This window comes from Canis lupus, chromosome 7 (assembly GCF_011100685.1).
Source record: "Canis lupus familiaris isolate Mischka breed German Shepherd chromosome 7, alternate assembly UU_Cfam_GSD_1.0, whole genome shotgun sequence".
In the NCBI taxonomy this organism is placed as follows: domain Eukaryota; kingdom Metazoa; phylum Chordata; class Mammalia; order Carnivora; family Canidae; genus Canis; species Canis lupus.
The window spans coordinates 51821836-51848110 of NC_049228.1; the positions used below are offsets into that span (position 1 = coordinate 51821836).

Consider the following 26275-nt stretch of genomic DNA (forward strand, 5'->3'; position numbering starts at 1 on the left):
TATGTTTTTCCATTGCAAATCTCTGGATAAATAGTATGCAGGCCATCACAACATCCCAGAACAAGGAAGCATGGAGCCCATGCGTTGTAATTTTTTCTGTCAGAACAGCACGTGACTGTGGGACTGGCTCTTTGCATAAACTCTCAGGTGATTGCTCATAAGGTAGGTGAATTTGGGGTATCATCAGAATCCATCCTTTGCCTTAAATTGCCTTCTGCCTCAGTTTATCCTAAAGCCAGGAGCTCTCACATTAGAAGCCAAATGTAAAGAACCCCATTTTTTAGAAAATACTGACAGGAGAGATTATACATTAAATTTGTGTTACTTGTTAACATCTTTGCCTGAATTAGTTTATCAACTTAGCTGTCCAGTCACTGAGTTAAACTTTAATGAAATGAGACATAAGAAAGAAATATCTGATTTCTTTTGTTAATGAATTGTGTTCCCACAAAATTCATATGTTGAAGCCTTAACTCATATTGTGACTATAGTTGGAGGTATGGCTTTTAAAGAGGTAATTAAGGTTAAATGAGGTCATAAAGGTAGGCTCCTAATCAGGAGAACAGAAGTCCTTATAAGAAGAGGAGGAGACACTCGGAATGCACAGAGAAAAACAAGTTGGCAAAACGAAAACGTGGCCATCTGTAAACGTAGTAGAGAAGAAGCCTCAGGAGAAACCATACTTGTGGACATCTTAATTTTGGATTTGCAGCCTCCAGAATGGTGACAAAATACATTTCTATTATTTAATCCACCCAGTCTATTGTATTTTGATATGACACCCCTAACAAACTAATACAATTTAAATTTTTATTATTAGCTTATTAGTGTTACCAATCTTTAGAATAACCCTTCAAGTCTCACTTTTCCAACTCCCTTCCCCCACAAAAAAGTAAAGAAAACAGGGACACACAGCTCTCCCTGGGGTTCCATTTATTCATCCTTATTATAGCTTTACTATACGGGGTTGAAGATTTTCTAGTCATTCACCTGGTTGTACCAATAGATTGAAATTATTTGGTGGTAAGGACTGTGTCCTTTTCAGTATTTTATTGCTGGCCTGTAGCACAATGCCCATCATATGGTTACACACTCAAAAAATGTTGAATTTAATCAAATTTAATGTATTGAAAGATTGTTATGCATATTTTAGAGATATTCTAAAGTCATCATTTTCCCTTCAAGAACCCATAGACGATGACAATTAGCATCATGATTGATTTGTTTTGTTATTGTCAAGTGGTTCTTTTATTGTTTTATCTTGTAGTAAGTCTGGAATAAGAGAACATTCTACCAGATAAACGATGGTGCTATATTTATAATTGTGTATATCAAATAGTAAAGTTTCTATAGTCATGTGCAACTGTTCCACATGCTACACAAAATTTGCTACCATGTCACATCAGTGGTTAAAATCCCCAAGGCCATCTTATGGCTTCCAGAGAAACATTCCAACAGACATGTTGGCAGATGTGCTTAGTCTTAACATGGCTCCCACCTAATTTTTTTAAGCCTTGCTTAGCTGCTCCATTGCTTTTTTTTAATTTTTATATTTATTTTTATAAAATAAAACTTTTATTTTTATTTTTATTTTTATTTTTATTAGGTAGGCTCCATGCCTAGCATGGAGCCTAACACAGGACTTGAACTCACAACCCTGAGATTAAGACCTGAGCTGAGATCAAGATTTGGACACTTAATGGACTGAGTTACCCAGTCTCCCCATTATTCATTCTTTTTAGAACACACCACATTAAACCTTCAAGAAATTCACTATTCCCTCCCTTTGTCCATCTGGAAAAACTCAATTCATATTTTAAAATTCAGTACAAATGTCATATTCTGTGAAGCCTTAAAGATGATGCAAAGCAGATGGTTTTTCCATTATTTTCCCATAGCATTCTGAATATTCACTGAATGTACAGTCTCCACCTTCTGTTACAATTTCATAGAAATGCCAGCCCCCAAAAGTTCAAAGAAATACTCGTAATAACAACATACCATCACTGAAGATGAAACAATTGTCAAGAAACTTAATAGAATTAGATGATGACTTACAGCCTTTGTTTGGTTCCCTATTTTTGTTGCCTAAGATTTCCGATGTAAAACAGATAAGGCATGATAATCCTCCTTTACTAGGTATGCCTTAAGGAGGACTGAGACTAGCGTGGCTTTCAGATTTACAGAAAACTTGGTTCACTGCAAGATGCTCATCTTCATAAAACACATTTTGGTGACAAAATTCTCAGATAAGTTGAAGTTTTTCTGTTGCACCATTAGTTCATTTCCTTCCTTCTTCCAATTGTGTGTCCTTTCTGCATGATAATTGGACAGAGTATTATATAATTCTCACAAGCAATATACATGCCAAATATGATGTTCACTACCAATTTGGAGATTCTTATTCTCAGAGGGCTCATCCAACTATTTTACCTTTGCCCTATGGTGTTTTAGTTTAGTTTTTTATGACATAAACCAACTGCTCTGGAAAATTCTGAGATATACAAGATGTTTCTGACATCACGGAATCCAGTATATTGCTTACATTCATGCGAGGCTTCCTAAATTTCCAATATAAATACATCATATTAGGACTAAAATTTCATAAAACTTACATATTAAATATAGGGACACTGTGGGAAAACATCTAAAGACAAAAGAGAATACAATGCAATGTAAAAGAGTTATCCAAGTCACAAATAAATCAAGGTTTACTATAATTTACAGACATTCAACATCTTGTTCTTGCTCCAATAAATTAGTTTCAATTCATTTTTTATTGTTTCCATTTCAGAACCCTCAATCAGATATGTATCTGCACATGAGACCTACCTGCTTCTATACTCATTTTAGTTTAACTCCACCTGCAGAATAAAACCCAATCTCCCCAGCAATCCATTGCCTTCACATTGTGGCCTGAATTCAGCTTTTAGGATTAGGACTCCAAAGCTTAACCCCACTCTACCTGTATACATGATATTTTATCCTAACCAGACTCCTTGAAAATTTCCAAACACAATATATCTTCATGCCTCTGGGTGTTTTTTTCCTTCTAGCTGTTTCTGCTGCCTGAAATACCCTTCTACACCCAGGTCATGTCTATTCATTCTCAGGGTCCAGCTCAAATTCAATCTCTGTGAATTCTTTACTCCTTCACAGTTAACATAAACTAATTGTTCTTCAGTGGTGTCAGAACACTACACATAGTTCTTTGTTTTCTACAGGTGATGTGCTATTTGACATTTTCATATAGTCTCCATCCTCCTTATTATATACTTAATATCCCCTCTCTCAAGCATCTAAGTGGCGATTTCCCTTCTAACCATCTACCTTATGTTTTCCACTCCTGTAGAACAAAGTGTTATCCTATTTCATGTGAACCAGTCTATGTTGGATATAGATATTAGGATTGTCAGAACAATTTCCATTTTTTTTCATAATGAAAGATACAAATATTTAAAGAACTGATAAATTTTACACAAAAAGGTATTTGCTACTAACAATACAGGAAAAGATATTTTCAAGAGAAACAATAAAGTAAATTTTACAGAGACATTTCAAAAAGTAAAAGCAAAGTTATCTCTTATTTTTAAGGCAGGAGTAAGCTATCATCCTAAATTTTCAGAAATGAGCTCTATACTGTGACTTCAAATTGAAGTCTCTAAAAACTTAGGTAGTAGGAAATTTTGCACTTGCGGCAGCCTAGTATCACAGCCCACCTTACACAATTGAGAAAAATGTGTGTGAGCAAGTACAGAGTTCACAAGGAAGGGGAAAAAAAAGATGTATCTCTGAAACTCTTACGGAAACTAATGTGAGGAAGATAGTCTTTGGGATAAAGTGGTTAAGGTCAACATTTGTCTGGTCTAACAGGACAAATCTTTCCATGGATAAGTAAAATTAACTAAGAGACCCTAAGAAGTAACAACCTAGGGACCTTAGTGACTGAAAGAAAATATGCATTGAAAATCATTCTTCAAAGACTCTGAGGAGTTCTATGGAAAAGAAATTCATTCATCTTTGTTTAACCAGCATTTCACAAACTTATTTAAATGTGGAACACTGTTATTTTTCTGCAAAGTAACCTATCCAGCCGAGTTTAGAGAATTCTGCCTGCCAGAGCTCTCCTGATGTTTACTTTAACCAGATGTGTGTGTGTGTGTGTGTGTGTGTGTGTGTGTGTGTGGTGTGTAGAGTAGGACCCTGCATACATTGGAGAAGATATCTGATGCCTTGGGCATTTCCTTCTTGAGGAAGTTTGATAAAGAATAAGAAGTCTCAGTTCTTCTTACTCAAGCCCTGCTCTTTCTAGTTGAGGGAGACCATCCTTACTCTCCATTAGCTCTTGGTCCTGCCAAAAATTGGAGACAAAGAAAAAAGACAGAGAAAATTAAACATCAGAGAAAAGAGAGAAAGAAGAATGGAGTGTAAAAATGAAGAAATGCCTTAAAAACTGAATACCAACAGCAAAACATAAAAAAGTCTCTGCCAGATGTAGCCAGCTAAAGTCTAACCGAAGTTTCAGCAGTGGGCATTCCATCTGTCATATCAAAACATTTTCAATACCATCTACCAATACAGCACTAAATTCTGGACTGCCATTAATGTCAACCCATTTATAATTTTGGCCCACAGCAGTACAAAAAGGCAGATGACAGCCTACTATTTCACACCTGCTGTTGAAATGAATAAAAATGACTGAAACCCTTAAAAGCAGAAAAAAGAAGAAAGGGAAAAATAAAGCCAACAACATTGCACAATAAGGCTGGAGAGAATTCCCTGCCTGCCTTGTGTTTTGAATACCAGGCTTTGGCTGATGTGTCCTTTATAGATATAACAGCAGTAAACACAGTGTGCCCCAGGTCTGGAAGCTGACCTGCTTGGGAATAATTTCTTCTCTCTGCACTTTCATGACTTCTACTGGTCCACACTCTTTCTCTCTTTGACATAAATGAATATGATACACATTTTTCTATAACACCCCTTTGTGAATTTTGACATACATGGTATTGGGAATGTTCTGAGGGACCTATGCCTTCTGAAATGTTAATATTATTTCTTGTACTTCTTTTGGATTCTCTTTACCATTCTCTCTCTAAAAGTATGCAGCACAATGTAAGGACCATAGAGTGTTAGATATTGGCATGGCATCCAATCTTGCTTTCTTCAACCCACCCAACTATAAGTGGAATGTTTCATATAACTTTGAATAATTAAATGCTACGGTTTCTAATCCTTGGCTTTCTCTGACCTGGCCAAGTGTAGTTATAACAGGCAGCTGACTCTCAAAGCATGGATGGCAGATCTCTGCTTTTATTATAATGTTAAGATATCATTTGCCTTTTTTGCTATCTTGACATTTGCACTGATGGTACTAAAGCTATGGGGGGTGAAATTTCTGGCACCTAAGCAAATAATGTTTGTTTTTTGTCTAAAAAATTATCTAGTGGTTTCAGTTTAAATCTCAGATTATTCATAAATCTGTGATTTGGCCATTTCAAGAACAAAGAGAAGTTTTTAGTACATTCAGAGTCTCTTAATGCAGCACAAATCCAGATTATGTAGAATGATATTGAATGGAATGTTCCACTCCTGTTAGATTAAAATCAAAATCACAGAGCTGAAAACAAATCCCAAGTACATACCATTCTAAAGTCTTGATGCAGTGCACGTTCCTCTAGAGCTCAGTTCTCTTTCTCAGAACTCAGGCTATATATAAGGAAGATGAAGAATTCAAGAAAATTTACTTAACTTTGAGATAACAATCTTGGAAGATAATGTTATGACTTTTTCTTTTCTCTCCCTGTTGGGGGGGGGGGGAGTGTTTCAATATCAATATACAATTCTTTGTAGAGCTTGGTGGTATCTGCCAGAAAACTGATTCTCATTACCTGGTTAAGCATCTATTAAGACATCATTCTAGCTGATGTGACCTTGGAACTATTTGAGCAGGTGAAAAAGAATTAGAATCTGTAGACAAAAAGAAGGGACATCCATGCATTCATATCACTGAAGTAGCAAAGGTGTATAAAGTAAATTTCCCTTGAACAATTGTATGCATCAAGCATACACAGGCTTGAAGGGACTTGCATGTATTTAACTCAAAAGGCACCTCTGATATTGGAGGATTCCCCAACAGTAAAATACCTTGTATATTACCAAGACTTAGAATGAAAAGAAATGGGATCCCTGGGTGGCGCAGTGGTTTGGCGCCTGCCTTTGGCCCAGGGCACGATCCTGGAGACCCGGGATCGAATCCCATATCAGGCTCCCGGTGCATGGAGCCTGCTTCTCCCTCTGCCTGTGTCTCTGTCTCTCTCTCTCCCTCTGGGACTATCATAAGTAAATAAATAAAAATTAAAAAAAAAATTAGAATGAAAAGAAATAATGAGAAGCTAAGCCATAGAGGACATTCTCCACATCAGAAAACTTATCTCTTATAAGACTTAACACGTACCACTCTGAACCACAACTTGAATGCCCACTACACATAGGTTTTCTATAGGTTCACAATTAAGTAAGAAATACTTGATCTTCTCTATCAGTTTCTTAGGAATCAACCCACTAAAGGAGAAAAAAAGAGGAAGTAGAAAGAGAGTGGTATTCAGAAGCAGGCCCCATTTACCACTACAGAGGTCCCTAATGGAAAGAATTGAGTTTTATCTACAAAAAATGACCTGTTCATTCTAGAAGCAGCCTCCTATGTTTTAAGACATGAGAAGATAAATTTAACAGCAAAATTGAAGGTAATAACCAGAAAAAGGAAATAAAACTATTTCTAATTTGTTCCCCCACTCAGTTCAGACTCCAGTCTATCTTTAATAAAGTTGGTTTAGATCTTAAATATGACAATAGTTACATTGTATATGAAATCCTAGTTCGCACAACATTTGTTCTAATAATATTACTCTAGATTTCCAAATATCCTAAATAAATGAAAATGTCTCCTTGTATATAATACAAAATGCCTACAAAGAAGCATTTTTGTATTTTTTTCCCATACAGCCAATATCTTCCTTTGAATCTCACTAATTCCAGCTGTATTGGTTTTTTCATGTCAATGAAGTTACTGTGAATATTTGTACCTGCAAATAACCAATATGCTATATTTGACCAAGTGCTGTCAGAATCCTCTAATTAAAAAGAATTGGTCTCTGAAACACTCATCCTTGTCACAAATAGGAAAACCTGTCAACAAGGCATATGATTTGTAGAATACAGGAAAAAAAAGGGTAGCAGTATTATCATCCATCATTACTTGGAGAACATGTAGAGGCAGTCTGGCAACATTTGTCCAGAGAGTGAACAGTAGGATACCTCAATTTTCCTGAATTATCTGCCTACTTTTGAAAGACTCTTTCTGAAAAATACATAGGTTGCCTTGTAAGCTTCTGTCAGGAAGCACTGAAGTCTCAAAAGTGAAACTATGGAATTGTGAGGAACCATAGAAGAGATCTTCAAAGCTATTTAATATAGCCTTCATAATTTACAGGTGAATAAATTCTGGCACTGATAAGTTGAATGACTTGCTCAAGGTCCACAGAACTGTGATTCAGACCTCTTAATTGCAATCTAGCCTTTTTTTCCACTAAGATTCCTGTTCCAAATATACATATATATGTTTTTACCTCAAAAGCATTTTACTTACCTCAGAAACATTTCCAAGTCTGAGTCTAAGGAACTTAGGTGAAAACGGGGGATGGGAAGATTCTTACTGTATAAAAGAACACAGACAACAACCAAATTGGTAACCTTTCTCTTTCTGTAAAGTACAAAAGTTAAAATTTGCAGCTGTCAAATAAATGAACATGTAAGAACAGAACACCATTTCACAGTTACTCTTAATTACATAAAATGGTACTTTCTAGGAACAAATGAGATTATAAGGACCATGGTCTCCACCCAATTCAAATTTATAGGCTATCATTCACAGGTATGGAATAATCCCAATATTGAGAGAGCAAAGATGATGGATAACAATGGATTATTCTTTCCTCTAGGAAATATTAGGATCTGAGAGCTTAAAGCATAAGACAACTACTTAGATTCATGGTGGATATTTGTAATATCTTGCATAACTTGACAGTTCGTAACAATTGTCAAAGGAAAGAGGATCCGTAGGGGCTGGAGACCAAAGAGAATGTTGGGAAATAGATTGGTTGTTATTGTCAGAAGGGACTTGTTTGGTAAACTTAAGAAAAAATTGACTGTCTGTTGCTGAAAGAGTATATATAGCAGTGAATTGTGAGTGAGAATTGGGGAAGATCAGTCGCAAGTAATGCTGGGGTAAATAGAGAAATGGAACCAGAATGAACAAATGCATAAAGGCAGCCATGTTGTTGGGTAACAGTGGGTTTATCAAATATTGACAAACATGAAATGATTGTAATCAGTCACTGTCAAAGGAGAACAGGTCCCCTCCTCTCTTTTACAAATGATCCAATTAAAGGAAACATGTTGGCTATAAAAGTCAAAATCAACAATGCACTATACACTGACAACCCATCCAACATATAAAATCAATAGTGCATTCTGCTGCCATCCAGCACAAAGCGACAGTAGCAACTTCCCACCTCTTTAGTCAAATATGACACTGTATCAATCGATCAAAACTCAGTACTTATCGAGCAAGGCTTCTGAAGAATGCAAACTGCATTGTGCGTCAATCCCCCCCTTCACCCCCGCTCATTTTATTTCGATAAATTTTAACTTAAAGGCATAATACCTGAGAATGTTCTCTTGGCACATAGAGTATTTTTGTTTTTTGTATAATCACCACACAATTTGACACTGACTATATTTATGATAAGATTATAAAAACACTGTAGGGCTAGACATGCAAATGACATTGAATCGGAAACCATAATTTTAGTTCTGTCTCCATACCATGGCTTTGTCCAAATCCTTCATTCAGTGTGACAAACAAGACACAGGTGACTCCAATTAGTCAACAGGCTTTCAGTAGAACTAAAAATAATCTGAAAGGGAAATGAACAAGGATTGGATATGGAACAAATTGTGAGTTTGAGAGAAAAAAGGTACAATTCATAACTTAATATTTAGTGTAGTGTGAAAAGGGCAGTGGAGTGGAATCAGGCTCTGACTCTCTGTGTTCTATAACCTTGAGCAAATAAATCTTCTCTGGATCTGAAACTTCTATAAAGTTAAGGTATTAGACTCAGTGGACTGCAGTAACTATGCAAAGACCAAAGTTTTAGTAATTTAACAGTGTTTTTTAAACATTTCTGCTCCCCCCAAATATTCACAGTCAGAAATGCATCTCCATCATGATAGAGTACATAATATAACAAATAAAATTTCATAGACAATATTTACCAGTATTCAATGCAATGCTCTCTAATATTTTCTCTTCTATTAATTCTCATTTTCTTGATAAATGCTGATAAATCACAACGCTCAGTGTGAAAAACACTGTTTTATGACTCTGCTTTTCTTGCTTCCTTCTCCATTCCTCCCTCCTTTTCACCTTCAGAAGTATCCCTACCCTAAATCTAAAACTTTTATTTTTTGTATTTAGCTGAAGTTGTGTTTTTCTCTAAATAGTTTGTATTTCTCCATCCCATAGGACTACCACAATATAGGGACCCTCATTTTGTGCTCATCGGATATGTAATTAATCCCCCAATTCCTTAGCAAGAGGGTTTGAGAACAAGAGTCATGTGAAAAGGGCTTCTATTACCTGAATTTTTAAAAAAATGTTGGGATAATAAAAGGGCAATTGTATAGTTATTTATTGTTTTTTCCAATTTCTACAATGTGCTGAAAGTATGATTTAAGTAAAATTAGGGATACCAACATTTCATAGAGAGTATTCATTCAAGTAATGAAACTATAAAAAAGACTGGAAGGAACTATGTAATAGAAGTATTCTTTTATTTCTTGATAGGAAATTTCTATGTAATTTACAAATGTCTTTTATAATTTATTCTGCTTTCCATATTATGTTTTTAAAAAAAACATGTGATACCTTGATAATTGGAGATACCAATATATAATTTTTATATGTATCACATTCCTGAGAACAAAAGACAAAGTATATTAGAAACTTTTGCAAAATGATTTGGGATAGCGTGTCAAATGTATATTGCATGTCTATCTATCTATCTATCTATCTATCTATCTATCTATCTATCTTTTATTTCCTTTCTTAAAAAGAGTTGGTAGTATACTTAGCTTGACTTTAGCCTCTATTGCCTTTGTATTTCTTAAGGAATTCAGTAGTAAAGTCATTTTGTTACTAGTGATAGTATTTCATTTTCCAAAACCCAAGGTAGCAATGTAAAATAAGTCATAGCCTGACTCCTACCTCTTTCCCTTTATCCAGCATGAATTTTAATATGTGTAAGTTATAGATACAATAGCTGCTACCATGGATGCAGGACTGATTATGTGTCAGCTGTTGTTTCTTCTTCATGTTTGTAATCTCATCACTCCTCACAGTTATCCTAGGAAAGAGTTGTTAACTGTTTTACACATGAAGAAACTGAGGATTGAGAGATTAGATAGGTAGATGTTTTAAGTGGTTAAATTCATTTAGCATGAATTTGAGCAACCACAACAAAAACAATCAAATGGTTTTTTCTCTTCATTTTGACTAATTTACAATGTTTGTTGCACTAAATCCTCATGAATTGTTGAGTTAGTACTATCATATTCATAACTTTATGTGCAAGAAAAGGAGACAAAGAAATGGCAAGAGAATCGGTAATAAAGAGTGAAGTGGTAATGTGTATTTAGTTCTCAATAAAAATTCACTTCTCTTCATAAAAATTTTAATCAGATTGTTTAATTTTATCTTTTAAACTTTATTGATTCCCATAGGGGCTTGCAGAATTTTGTCTCCAAGTTTCCTTCCCTTGCAAAAATGAGGCAGGTATGGGTTTACTAATGACTCTGCCTTCTTTTGAAAGACATTTAGGAAAAAGAAAAAAATATATATATATATACATACACACTTTTTAGAAATAGAATAAGGAATCAAAAATATACTTGTTTATCAATATTTTATATTTTTGACTATAAATTGGCAAACAATAATAATTTTACAATATTATTAACAAAATATGAACAAATGAATCTGTTGAAACACTGCCAAGGTAGGACTTATCAGGTCACTTCACCTTCTCTTTAGTAAGTCTGCTCAACTATCCTCTCTACTACAAAGCGTTCTCTGGTTAGTACTATAGCATCTATATGCCATTGTGCTGTCTTCCTCAGGATTTTGTCTTATTCCATATAAAACTTTTATCAGAAATTCTCCTCTAGGATTTTGATAGATTCCTGTCTCACATTTAGGCCTTTCATATTTTTGTGTTTGGTGTAAGTAAGAAAGTGGTCCAATTTCATTCTTACTCATGTGGCTATCCAATACTCCCAACACCATGTATTGAAAAGACTGTCTTTTTTCCACTGGACATTCTTTCCTGCTTTGTCAAAGATTAGTTGACCATAGAGTTGAGGATCCATTTCTGGATTCTCTATTCTTTTTCATTGACCTATGTGTCTATTTTCATGCAGGTACCATACTGTTTTGATAATTTCAGCTTTGTAACACAGCGTAAAGTCTGTTATTGTGATGCCTCCAGTTTTGGTTTTCTTTTTCAACATTATTTTTGCTATTCAAGGTCTTTTGTCGTTCCATACAAATTTTAGAATTGTTTGTTCCAGCTCTGTGAAAAAATGCTGGCGGTATTTTGATAGGGGTTGCACTGACATGTAGATTGCTTTGGGTAGCATAGACATTTTAACAATATTTGTTCTTCCAATCCAAGATCACAACTAACACCAAAGAAATACAAATTTCTATATACTATAAGAGAATATTTTGAGCAATTATTGTATGGCAACAAATTAGATAATCTGGAAGAAATGGATAAATTCCTAGAAACATATAAACCTACCAAAACTGAAACAGGAAGAAATGGAAAACCTGAATAGACTCAAAACCAGAAAAGAAATGGAATCAGTAATAAAAAATCTTCCAACAAACAAGAATCTAGGGATGCATGGCTTCCCAGCAGAATTCTACCAAACATTTAAAGAAGAATTAATATCTATTCTTCTGAAACTTTCAAAAATAGAAATTGAAGTAAAACCTCCAAATTCACTGTATAAAACCAGCATTACCTTGATATCAAAACCAAAGATCCTACTAAAAAGAAGAATTATAGATCAATATCCCTGATGAACATGGATGCAAAAATTCTCAACAAGCTACTAGCTAATAGGATCCAACAGTACATTAAAAGGATTATTCACCATGACCAAGTGGGATTTATTCCTGGGCTGCAGGGGTGGTTCAACATCTGCAAATCAATCAATATGATACACCACATCAGTAAAAGAAAAGGATAAGAACCATCTGATCCTCTCAATAGATGCAGGAAAAGCATTTGACAAAATACAGTATCCATTCTTGATAAAAAAAAACAAAACAAAACTCCACAATGTAGACATAGAGGAAATATACCTCAGCATAATAAGAGCCATATATGAAAGCCCCACAGCAAATACCCTCACTGGGGAAAAAGCTGAGAGCTTTTCCCCTAAGGTCAGGAACACGACAGGGATGTCCACTCTTACCACTGTTCAACTTAGTGCTGGAAGTTCTAGCCTCAGCAGACAACAAAAAGAAGTAAAAGGCATCCAAATTGGCAAAGAAGTCAGTTTCATTCTCTGCAAATGACATGATATTCTACTTAAAAAACCTAAAAGACTTCACCAAAAAATTGCTAGAACTGGTACAGGAATTCAGCAAAGTCACAGGATATAAAATCAATGCACAAAAGTCTGTTGCATTTCTATATACTAACATTTAAGCAGCAGAAAAAGAAATAAAGGAATTGATCTTGTTTATACTTGTGCCAAAAATGATAAGATAACTAGGAATAAACCTAACTAAAGAGGTAAAAGATTTGTACTCTGAAAACTATAGAACACTGATGAAAGAAATTGAGGAAGACACAAAGAAATGGATAGATATTTTTTTAAAAAAGACTTCCATGGATTCATCATTAGAAGGAGCTGGTATGGAGATAATGAAGAAGAAAGTTACCTGAATTCCACCTTCCTCAGAATATGCAATATGCCTTTTAGCATACTCCCAATGAAATAAAACTATGTATAGGAAAGCCCATCACTAAAGATTTCTCACCTCACTTTCTGGGTGGAATCATCCATGAAACCTGGGATGATTAGAATTGGAAGAGACCTTAGAAGTAAACCATTTCAAGTGACAAAATGAAGATAACAGTTTATGATATGGTATACAAGGAAATCTTCCTTAAAAACATCTAAGAAAACCCCTGAATGATCTCATAAATGTTTTTAAATTCCATCTGCAAATCCTTCTGGGTACCATGAATGTTTTCTTTGATCTGCCTGTCACAACTAGAAAAGACAAATGGGTCAAGCTCTGAGTCCTCAGTTCCACATCAACATACACAGCAACTGGTTCTCAACAGGGGGGTTCCAGATTAGGTTTTCTAGGAGAAAAACATACTGCTGATTAAAACCATTGATCCCAAAGTAATTTAGAAACATAACCAAAGAGATGAGAGAGATTCTATATGTTCTTCTATTCTACTCTTTTCTGTGTTGGTGTATCTATTCGACCAATGCAGTGATCTCACACCTTAGGTATGGAATATATTTAAGAGTGGTGGTGGTAAGGAATTTAATGAGGCACTGAGGCTATTTTTTTAAAATCCATACCAGTATGAAGGCCTTAAAAAAAGTTCACTTTATGGTCAAAGCACTCAAGTTAGCAGGCCTACAGTCATTTCAGTGGCGTGAGCCATTTCTGGGACTGCTTTTTGCGATTACCTTCAAAACAAAGCATGTTGTTTCAACAATTCTCCATTACGGCAAAAGTGTGTCTTTAAACATGGTTTTGGTTTTTCACAATTAAAATGATAAGTGGAATTAATTCTGATAAGTGTGAAATCTGAAGTTATAAAAACATTTGGACTTTAAACAGGCCATGGTTAAAAATTAATGAGAGGGATTTCTTTTATGTGCTGCTGGGAGCAAATTCTGAAAGGAATACCAAGAAAGATTTAGATTCTGACTGCAGGAACTGATTGAATAGGTGTTGTTTCTTAACACTATCAAATTGAAAGGCTAACACTGATTTGGATACAAGAAATGTCTTGCTGTAGGGGAGACTCCAATTTGAACCAAAGAAACCTGGATTAGAATTCCATTTCCTCTATTTCCGATTTGTGGGACCTGGAAACTTAACATATCTGCAACTCTCTTTCCTCATCCGAATACAGGCTCTTTTGAGAGAAAAAATATGCTTTGTATAAAGCACCAGCTCAGTTTTGGTCATGATATATGCTCATAAATTATAGATAGACATTATCCTTAATATTAAGGTACATTTGTTTGGACTATTTATATGGACTATTTATAGTTTGTAGTCACATTGTTATTAGGCTATGTACTGAATGAATATATATATATATATATATATATATATATATATTCATTTTTTTTTTTTATCTCCCTAAGGTAAAGGCCTGATCTTAGCAAAAATTTCAGGTAGATTTTGAAAGATGCCTTTTCCCTTTCTAACAAAATCTCTTTTCTATGCTACTTTCTGTGGTATATACCTCTTTGAAGATATTCATATGCTTTTTCTAAAATGACCCCTCTCATTTTTCAGCCAGGAGATTTGAGGCACAGAGAACCTCCCTGCTTTATCCAAGGCCACACACAAGTTAACTGTCTTCTAGCAGCAAGTCAAGTGATTTTGCCACTCTACCATCTGCTTCTTACCCTACCAGAGTATTTTTAAAAAAATATTTTATTTATTTATTCATGAGAGGAGAGAGAGAGAGAGAGAGAGAGAGAGAGAGAGAGGCACAGACACGGGAAGAGGGAGAAGCAGGCTCCATGAAGGGAGCCCAATGCGGGACTTGATCCCGGAACATGCCCTAGGCCGAAGGCAGGCGCTAAACTGATGAGCCACCCAGGGATCCCCCCTACCAAGGTATTGAAAGGATTAACATTCACAATGAGCCATCTTTATGTATCTAACTAAACCTGTTTGATCTTCATACCCACAACCCTAATATTAAGTATTATAATAGTCTCACCTGACTTGTGAGAATACTTAAGTTTGGAAAGGAACTGGCACAAAGTCAAACGGTGAGAAAGCAGCAAAACTGGGTTTGAATCCAGATCTTCTTGAAAGAAAACACAAATTCCAACATGTCATTTACCACAGAGATAACAGAGCATGGGTGCGCCAGGCTTTAAGAAGCTCTAAAAGACACTTGATGCTATGAAATATGTGAATCACGTGAATCAAAATATGATAGTGGGATGACATTTGTTCATGCTCATCCCCACCTCCACTGTTCATATTCCAGTTCTAGATGTAAGAGATATGCAATCATGTCCTTTTCCTGCAAAAGCTTTCTTGCAGCTCGTTGTTGAACTCCACCAGTCATGACCTGAAGAGTGGAAGGGCCACTGAGTTTTGTAGTGATTGAATTTAATGAGTTCTGTAGCCAAGCCATTATATAAATGAGTATATATTAATTTGTTTTTTCCTTTCAAACTTAGCCATGTATGTCTTTAGTCTTTGAAGTACCAGAGCCATTTACCTGTCTGCCTTTTAGGGACACTGATGAGACATTCTCCTTCTCTGTATCCATATTTAGTACTTAGTCATAGCCTCATCAGACACTGGTGTACATCCGTAGTCAAGCTCATTGCCCAGTGAGAAAGCCTGAGTAGTTCAGAGCAGTACTGTCCCAGTGCTCAAAATTGGCTCTGTGTGCGAAAACTAGGAGATTGGCTTTCATATGTAGTGGTCATTGGGGTTGGTGAACAGATGTGTCATCCCATCACATTAAATATCTTCTAAGAATCAGGCTCTAAGGTAGTATAATCCTCCCAGTTCCCAACTATGACACCCTGTCTCCTCTGTCACAAGACTTGTGTCCATACTTTCTTGCCTTTCTTTTGCACCGGAAGTTATAGACATGGAGGAGCTAAGGAGAGAAGGAGCCAGGGATACCTTGGTAGGCTGTTAGTGAAGAGCCCTATAGAAGGAAATATGACTTAAATTAGCCCAGCATCTGTGCTCAGCATCTCAGATTCTCAAACCCTTACAGGGGTCAGATGGACAATAGAGGATTTGAGGGTTTGCAGATCTGGTCCAACATCTTTCTACCTCAGCAGGGCTCACAGTGTTTAAAATGCACATATTCTTTAATAAATAATGCATGGGGGAGACACTTTTCCATAGTAGCCACTCCATAAATGTCTCTTGGCTTGACCAATGGTCTAACAGAGTAAGGATTATAAACCATCTAGCAAAGTGCTGGCATTTGAAAGCACTTTTTATACTCCAGCACAATGTTAGGTACTCTGAAATACATTAGAAGTTTATGAACAGCCTCGGTTACAATTAGCTAAAAGAAATTGCGTGTGGTTTACTTTTCCACTGGAAAAAAAATCCCAACCTCAGCCATTAAATAAAAGGAGAAAATTCATTTCAGCTTCATTTTCTCTCAGCCTGTATATTAATATCTTGATTTCCCTGATAGTATCTAGGCATAAAAGTTATGTTTCCAATTTTTCATTTAGATGAAAGATATTCCACATTGCCTGCTACACCACTAAGGACTAAGTAAATGCTCTTCAGCTTTCCTTTAAAAAAATAATAACCCACACTTACTTGGATGATTTTCTCTACCGTGGCTGGAGAGAAAGCAGTATTGGGGCTGTGGCAACATTGTTAACCACACAAATGACCTTCTAATTGCAAAGACCTCCTGTCTCAACTGGGATATCACTTCTAAAATCATATCCTGGTAATTTATTCTCTCCATTCCCTGAAGAGCTGGCTTGAGGTCAATGTCACCATGTGAGAGACAGCTTCTCTCTTGCTACAGCTACAGTAAACTGTCATTTTCTTTTATTCTTTCATTCTCCTTCCTCCTCCCTTACTAATCTGTTTTAAAAGGAATTTCACATCAGACTTGGTCAAATGATGATGATTTCATCTCCTCCAAATGGCCCTCCCTGGAGACGATTAACCAACAATTATGAGTTCCCATGAGATCACAGAGAGGGCCTCTTAGTTGGGGACCAACCACCCCAAAAGCAGACCATGGAACATCAGAAATGCAGTAGTTTCCAATAAATTGCAGAAGAGTAGATGATAGCAAATTATCTTACCTTTTCCCCTCTCTGGAGTATGATCTTACCATTATTAAGATGAAAGTTTGGACTAGAAATCACAAATCTCTCCAGTTCTGGTAGAGAAGTGATCAGAGTGGCTTTCAGCTCTATATCCCACTTTCTATCACAGTCAGACTAAACTTCTCTAAACATGACTTTCCTCGTGTCATTCACATACCCCAAATCTTTCCGGTTTTTTTTTTTTCTCACCTGTATAGTCCATACTTTTCTGCCCGCTTAGGGCTCTCTGTAATCTGGCTCCATAGGACCTGTCTCCTCCTGTCCATTAGAAACCTGCTCCTTCTCATCCAGAAATCTCTATCCCATATCTGTTTTTTACTCCATGACTTCATTTATTTTGTTTCCTTCTTAGGCATGTTCTCTCTATTCTCTCCAAAAGTCACCAATATTTCATACCTATCTTGGTTTTCAGCTCTTCTCTAAGGCCTTTCAAAATTTTGCTGAAATTTTTCTCTAAGCCAGAGTTGGTAAACTTTTTTGTGAAGTGCTATATTTTAGGTTTGGGGGATATGTAGTCTCTATGGCAACTACTCAACTTCATGGTTATAATGAAAAAGTAGTCATAGATGATACATAAATACTTGAGTATGTCTGTGTTCCAATAAAACTTTATTTACAAAAGCAGGTTTTATGATATTTTGCATTAATACTATGATATTATATGACCCTTACTATCAATACCATGAGATACTCTGTTATTTATTGGGTTAAATGGAGTAACAATGAGTAACTAGACTTTTAAGTTTTATAAGTGTAAGAGTATGTCTTATAAGCCTATTACATACTTTATAATAATCATTATAGTACTGAGCATCTAGATTATGGTTCATATAGATTCTGTTTTGAGTGGTTTCTTATTTTTCATTCAATGATCTCATCTATAAAATGGCAGGTTTGGATTAAGACTTCCTCTATCTCTGGCATTTGATGGAGCCAGAATAGAAAGGCTTAAACTTTTTTAAAAAATTAAATAATGGTTTTCTTTCACTTTAAAAAATTATAGTATAGGGGACACCTGGGCGACTCAGCAGTTGAGCGTCTGCCTTTGTCTCAGTCCTGATCCCTGTCCAGGGATCAAGTCCCACATCAGGCTCCCCACAGGGAGCCTGCTTCTCCCTCTGTCCTTATCTCTGCCTCTCTCTCTGTGTGTCTCATGAATAAATAAATGAAATCTTTTTAAAAAATAAGAGATTAAAAAAAAAAGAGAGATTAGAGTATAATACACATAACCTAATATTTGTCATATCAACCATTTTTAAATGTATAGAACTCAGTGCTATTAAGCACAGTTATGAACACTGTTGTGCAACCATCATCCTCATTCATCTCCAGACTCTTCATCTTGCAACAGTGAAACTCCATACCCAAAAACCAAACTTCCCATTTCCCTCTCCCTTTCATTTGCTAGTAGCCACCATTCTACTGTCTCTATGATTTTGACTACTGTACATGCATCCTGTAAGTAGAATTATATAGTAATTTGCTATTGGTTTATTTCACTTAGTATAGTGTCTTTAAAGTTCATTCATGTGTAGCATATGTCAAAATTTTCTTCCTTCTTAAGACTGAATAACAACCCATTGTATATATACCTTTTTGTTTATCCCTTAATCTGTTGATGGGCACTTAGGTTACTTCCATGATTTAGCTATTGTGAATAATGCTGCTATGAACACAGGCATAAAATATCTCTTCAAGACTCTGCTTTCAGTTTTTTTGAAGTATAAATTTCTTTTCTTTAGCTAGTTTTGCATTTAGTTTGTTCTTTTTTGAGTTTACTGAGTTGTAGAGATGGTAGTTTATTCAAGGATCTTTTTGTTTTTTGTTTTTTGTTTTTTTTTGGTTGTTTTTTAATGTAAGCAGTTATAGCCATAAGTTTCCCCCTTAGCAGTGCCTTCTTTTTACCCTGTAAGTTTTAATATATTGTGTTTTCATTTTCATTTTAAAGTACTTTCTAATTTCCATCATTTCTTCTTTGATTCATTTCTTTTTAAGTATGTTGTTTAATTTCTATAAAATTTTAAATTTTCCAGTTTTTCTTCCATTAGTGAATGTCATCCCATTTTAGCTAGAGGGGTTACTTTGAATGAAGTCTATCTTAAACTCTACTAAGATTTAATTTATAAAATACCATATAGTCTATTCTGGAAAATGTTTGGTAGGTACACTATTTGGTCTTTCTCAGGGACATTTATGTTGGTTTATTTTTTGTTTTTAATGGGCTATACTTCCCTGCTTCTTTGTATGACTTTTTGTTGTTGAAAACTGAGCATTTGAATTTAATAATATGTTAACTCTAGAAGTCTGATTCTTCCCCTTTCCCAAGATTGGGTGTTGTGTTTTGTTTGTTTCTATGGGTGTAGTCTTTATGTTTCTATGCAGAGCATTAGCTTGAAGTGTAAACTTAAGGTCTTCTTGGGTCTTTTCTGAGACTGCACCTTCTTATGGACATGTGGGGTGACTTCTGAATCTCCCTCATATATGTGGTTGATTTTCAGTGTCCTGTTCTTTAATATCTGACACCCAAAAAGAGAAAAATGAAAGAGGAGGAAAAGGGTGCCTTTCTTATAAATCCCCCAGAAATTGCTTTAGCCTGAAGATGAAAGGCTTACAACCATGGGAGTGGAGTGCAACAATGACTGCCCATCTCTTTTGTCTGGAACTTCCACACTAGAAGTAACAATCAGCAGTTGGAATGCAAATCCCTGCTATTTGGAGGACCACATCCTTATTGCACACCTTAACTCCTGTAAACGATGTGCAAGCTGCTCCAGGAGCATGTACACAGCTGCCTGCCAACGGACTGAAGGGTGGGAGATGGACAGTTCCTCCTGTGTTTAGAGCTGAAATTGACTGAAATAACAATTCACCACTAGAGGCTTCCCTTGGAAGTTGGAAGGCTTCAATTAACTCCAGAGTTCTGAAGTAATCCATTAGATTCTGCTAATCCAATTGTTGTCTTGGTGCTTTTTCACCATCTTCCCAGAATCCTCTTAAAGCCTTAACCTTTTTTTTTTTTTTTTTCCAGTGTGAATTGGAGAATTTAGACACTGGTGTGAATTGGAGAATTTAAATATCTTCATAAGGGATCCCTGGGTGGCGCAGTGGTTTGGCGCCTGCCTTTGGCTCAGGGCGCGATCCTGGAGACCCGGGATTGAATCCCACATCGGGCTCCCGGTGCATGGAGCCTGCTTCTCTCTCTGCCTGTGTCTCTGTCTCTCTGTCTCTCTCTCTCTCTCTCTCTCTCTGTGTGACTATCGTAAATAAATAAATAAACTTTAAAAAAAATAAAATAAATAAATATCTTCATAAGCTTCTGTCCTTCCAGGAAACTCCAAAAAAACCTAAGGGCTTCTCTCTCTTCACCCACAAAAATTAAGTTTGAGGTTAAGAAAACTGCATAACTGAGTTATGGAGTCAACCTCAAGAAACTTCAGGAGAATCCAATACAAACATTATAAGTTTAATATTTTATCAATAGAGCATCATTGTATTTCACATAGTAATGAACTGAGTCCTTAATTTGTATTCATTTGAGTTACACACTCACACTTTTTTTTTCAAAATATGACATTTATTTGTGGTCCTAAAGCAGGAGAATGGAAATCTCTCTCAGAAATCAGAGATTTTTGCTAAAAAGAAAGTCACCTTTCTAATACAATGTTCCCAAACTCCTACCACTGGGTTTGGGCAAGTCAGGACCTGCTGATGTAGTGGGCACAGAAAGGGATTGGAGGTGGAGACTGATGGGGAGAGAATTGCACTGAAGGAGGAGGTATGAGAAGAACTATGTTCTTCCTTAAATTTAACCATAAAAGAGCCTTAATATACATTTTCCCCCATATCCAAGAGATAAAGAGTCTCATCAGATATCTTCTTTTTCAGCCCTTCGATTTTTCTGAGGACTCAACACTATTTAGTGTTATATCAGTGCAGCAATAACCAAAAATTCAGCAATCTGAAAAAGTTTAAATTTTTCTTTTTTTTAATTTTTATTTATTTATTATAGTCACACAGAGAGAGAGAGGCAGAGACACAGGCAGAGGGAGAAGCAGGCTCCATGCACCGGGAGCCCAATGTGGGATTCGATCCTGGGTCTCCAGGATCGCGCCCTGGGCCAAAGGCAGGTGCTAAACCGCTGCGCCACCCAGGGATCCCTAAATTTTTCTAAGTAAATGACAGTGATTCTCTCTCTCTCTCTCTCTTTTTATTTTTTAATTTTTTTTAGAGACGAGTGGGAAGAAGCTACTTTCCTGCCTTCTTAAACATAACCCAAACATCACAGTTTAAATCTTGGTAATGCATGCTTAATGTCACAAACATGAGTTTTTATGTAATCATAAAATACCTTATTACAGAGGAAGGGACTGCCTATCTTCACATACTGCATGAGACTACCCTATATCTTAGGGTAATTTGGTCCTGTATTGGGCTTTCTTACAAGTGTTGTACTGCCCACTACTACTTCAAATTTCTTTTCTCCTCTTGCTAGTAGCTAATATTGTCTGCACCTCTAGTTAAACATACACCTCTAGTGGGCTTTGATAAGCAGGTAGGATACCCAAGATAGTTCACTTGTTGGTCTAATAAAATTAGCTAGGTATACGTGAAAGTTTGATTTCATTATATAAAGTTTATGATTATTGGTGTTTTAACCTTAATATTCAACTATGTTCTTCAGGTTAAAACATCAGAATAAGTGATTTTTAGATAATTGAGGTATTTCTTGTAAAAGTGAGCAGGAAAGAGAGACAGACAGGCAAGGAGAGAATGAGAGAAAGATAGAGAAAGAACAAATTGTGGTTGACCATACTGTGTATGCCCTATTGTCCTTCTCTTTGCTCTTATTCTACTCAATTCATTGACAATGCACTCTCTTTCACATGTTACCTAAGCCTATCATATTATTCAGCGAACAAACAAGTAGGTATTTGGATTATATACATAATTATTTATAGAACAACAGAAAGTACAATATAATATACTTGAAAGAGGATGACCAATGGCTAGTCCTTGAATCTTAGCTAATATCTGATTAAAATAGCCTGTGTAATTCAGTGATTCAAACAAGACACTTCACTTCTCTGAGATTCATTTTGTCTGTATTTAGAGTGAAAGGCTGAATCAGGGATCCCTGGGTGGCGCAGCAGTTTGGCGCCTGCCTTTGGCCCAGGGTGCGATCCTGGAGACCCGGGATCGAATCCCACATCAGGCTCCCGGTGCATGGAGCCTGCTTCTCCCTCTGCCTATGTCTCTGCCTCTCTCTCTCTCTCTCTCTCTCTCTCTCTGTGACTATCATAAATAAATAAAAAATTTAAAAAAATATTAAAAGAAAGGCTGAATCATCTGTAAGGTTCCTTCTAGCACTACTCTAGGATTCTACTCTTTAAGATATGATCTTCCCTTTTACATGAAAATTTCCCAAACAATCAAAGAATAATTAAGACCCCAGAATGATGCAAATTCCAGCTTTATTAGTCATGGCAGATAATTTTTGAGGTTCATTCCCCAGATTCTAACAGGTTGAAAGGTTTATAGATGGGAAACAGTGTCAGCATGGGTTCGGCAACACAAATTTCTTTTGCTGCACTAAATCTCTGCTCACTAAGAAACAGTCTTGTGAAAGCAAATATTGGCCACCAACCTGGCAGTGCACATCCACAGAGGAGGTGAGCTGACACAGATCAGATGAGCGCAGAATAAAAACTTGTCTAAGCCACAGACCTTTGGAAATACAGAAGCAATTCTACTGACCTTTTTCTTCCCTTCATAGAAATGTTGACTTGCGCCATTGTGATTCTGTGTGTAACCTGGAGCCAGAGGAAGAAATATAGAAATACCACAAGGAAAGCTCATCTCCCCACATGTCCAATTTGATTAAAACTGTTCAGGGCTCTCCCTCTGAGAGCCAGCCTTCAGGGATCTCCATATAAGTAAGGATCAGTGGAAGATGCACTTTCTACAGCTCAGAGTGCCTGCTCTCCCAAGTGAGGCTGAGAAGTGGGTTTTTTCCAAAGCAGAGTCCAGAAGGCCAAAGCCCAGGTTCCCAAGATTCCTGTACTTCATGATCCATATTCATGGAATCTTGAGGCAGTAAAGGAGGAGACTTGGAGAGGGACAGAATGGTTTGAATTTAACTCTTATGTTTACAAGCTATGTGTTCTTCAAGTTACTAAACTCAGTGCTTAGGTTTCCTTATCCACAAAATGGCGATAACATTTTTTTTTCATTGTCATTGGGATATGGAAACAATTCAAGATAATGACTGCAAAACTCTGGACACAGTGCTCTGGACATGATTGCTCTGGATGCCAGAGAATGTAGGCATTAATTTTACTGTGCCTCAGCATATTTATTTCTAACATGGAGAGAATAATAACCTTATAAGGTTTTGGGAAAGACTAAGTAAATCAACTTTTATAAAGGGATTATAAACATTATAAAATTTGAAAAAAGCAGTGCTTGGGTGGCTCAATTGGTTAAGCATCTGCTTTCAGTTCAGGTCAAGGTCCCAGGGCCCTGGGATCAAGCCCTGGTTGGGCTTTCTGCTCAGCAGGGAGTTTGCTTCTCCCTCTCTGTCTGCTCCTCCTCCCTGCTCATGCACACACGCTTTCTCAAATAAATAAAATATTTTTTAAATATGCAAAACATCAGCTATTACCATCATTACTGACATCATTCTGGTGGTCATTATCTTCTTCAAAAGTGGCAGTCTAGAAGTCAAGCATAAAATTATTGTTTTTGACATCACTAGGTTTATAATTAGTAAATAGTGTTAGATCTGAACTTACTCATCACTAGAAGGATGTTGCTTACATTGGTCCTGAGACGGGATAGTATAGGGAATAAGATTATGACCTCTGGATTCATATGCTCTTGTTTAAAATCCTGGCTCCAACATCTAACAATTGTATGCCTTTAGGCAAGTTTTTCAATCTCTTTGCCCAGGTTTCATCATCTGTAAGTGGGGATTGTGTTAGTTTATGCTTCATTGAGTTGCCATGAGAATTAAATTATGTGTTAGAATGCTTTTAGCTTCAGGTTTCAAGAAGGTTCCAATGACCTTAAATCATGTATAAGAGAGGCGCCTGGGTAGCTCTGGGTAAGCTCTTGGGTAAGCATCTGCCTTTGCTCAAGTAGTGATCTCTAAGTCCTGGGATTTAGCCCTGCATCAGGTTCCCTGCTCAGTGGGGAGTCTGCTTCTTTTTCTCTCTCCCTCTGCCCTGCTTGTTCTCTTTGTCTCTCTCTGAAATAAATAAATAATAAATAAATAAAATCTTTTTAAAAATCATGAAAAACATTGTTTGATGCCCTGACAGGTAATTGAGTATAAGCAGCATGCCTGCTACAACTAGTGCTTAGCTTCCTTTTCCTAGGTTCTTTTGCATGGCCCCAGTAGGTGTAGGCTCTGACCTCACATAAGCTTCCTCTCTCATCCCAGGATGCTGTTAGCATCACCTGGAAAGCACACATTCTTGTCTTCTAGGAAAGAGAGGCAAGCTTCCCTTGCTTTGCCTGACAGTTTTTGTTGCTAAAAGCTTCCTAATATGATCGCCTTTTTATTATTGGCACAAATTATCTTAGGCTTTGCATCCTCAAACCAATTACTGACAGGAGTGAAAAGGGAGTATCACTATCAGTTTGGGTGAATCCTCTGGGCCAAGAGTCTATATCCATGTCCACTATAAATAGTGATTACTTAGGACTGGGATTGGAGGATCTAAAGGTGTGATGAATGTTAGAGAATATTATTACTTTTTAATTAATATATTTATTGGGGAAATTAAATTGACAGTATATTAAAACCATACATCTCAGGGCTTAGTAATAGTAAGTGCTTAAAAAATAGAGACTACTACTATGTAATTAGTTCTGATTCCTAACCCAACATATCCAGCATCCTCAGTGCCCAGTGCCACAGATTCCCTTTGAACTTGGTGCGCTTGCTGCCCACAATCTGACCCTTCCCAAGCTTACTCCATAGCATAGCCTTTATCATTCATATTCTAAATAATTTTTATGATGCCTTTTCTGACTTCTCCAAGTGGAAAGAGTCTCTTTTCTTTCTATCAACCCTGAAAATACTTCTAATATATACATTTTTCAAATGATGCCACAAAATTAAGTATCTCAATTAATGATCTCAGCTTCCCAAGAATTAGAAGCTGAAATCATTAATTGAGATACTTAAGTGAGATGTTTGAGGGCAGAGATAGAGTTTTTATATATCCCTCCAAAGTGCTTGACCCAGTGCAGTGCAGTTAATGGTTACTCAATGAACAATAGTTAGCTAATTGCTAACTAGTGGCCAAGTGGACTCTAAAAAAAAGTCTTTTACCTTGCATCACTTATTAAAGACTGAAAAGGTAGCAATACAATAACAAATGCACAGGGGTATTGTCACCAAAGGAATTTTTTCCCTCATAAAGAGACCCTTAGCATTGCCAACTCTTCTTTGAGTCCATGACCATGGAGAAAGTATATGAACAGACAAAAAGTTAAGTTCAGGGAGTCACCAAAATGACATTGGGAATAAAATGTCATGTTCTTTCACCTCACCCAAAACTAGTGTGAAAATTTTCTGTATTCACATCCACCCAAAATAAGGACTTTTTCTATCCTCTCAGAAAAGCAGAATGCTTACTTTACATTCATTTTGTCTTCTAAAATCCTCATCCCTCCTAACTCCCACCATCCATGGTTCTATGGACTCCAGGTGAAGGGTGAGAGGTATAGGATGATATATATAGGGTGACCACAAAGGATGGGTCACTTCTTATGGATCCTTGACAAACACAAGCAAGGTAGGGCCTATGATTTCTTCCCCTCAGAGCCAGCACCTGTACAGTGGATTCCCGATCACCTTCTGGTGCCTTGTTAGCACTTATAAACCAAGATCCAAACTTTTGAATGTCATTTAGTTGGAACGCATCTGATGTATGATTCTGTACTTCTCATTGTCCATTTCACTGTTTAAACTCTGCTTCCATCTCTTCATCAAATATGCCTCTACTCCCTGCTTAAATATTTGTTT

At 36.4% G+C, this 26275-nt stretch overlaps 2 long non-coding RNA genes across 4 annotated transcripts in view; one reads left to right on the forward strand and one right to left on the reverse strand.

Annotated features, from left to right (window-relative positions):
• LOC111096765 overlaps nt 1-26275 on the forward strand; it is a 72162-nt gene that overhangs the window by 3454 nt on the left and 42433 nt on the right. For 2 of the 3 annotated variants that reach the window (XR_005362477.1, XR_005362476.1), the window contains exon 2: nt 10843-10894. The exons of the other annotated variant lie outside the window; for it this stretch is intronic. This is a non-coding gene — a long non-coding RNA (uncharacterized LOC111096765). The remainder of the gene's footprint in view (nt 1-10842; nt 10895-26275) is intronic. 3 annotated transcript variants of the gene reach the window in all.
• Nucleotides 1917-17044, reverse strand: LOC102153788. Its single transcript, XR_005362475.1, has 5 exons — nt 16715-17044; nt 8887-8978; nt 7649-7714; nt 5646-5709; nt 1917-2315 (listed from the first exon to the last, which is right to left on the reverse strand). It is a non-coding gene; the product is annotated as an uncharacterized LOC102153788 (long non-coding RNA).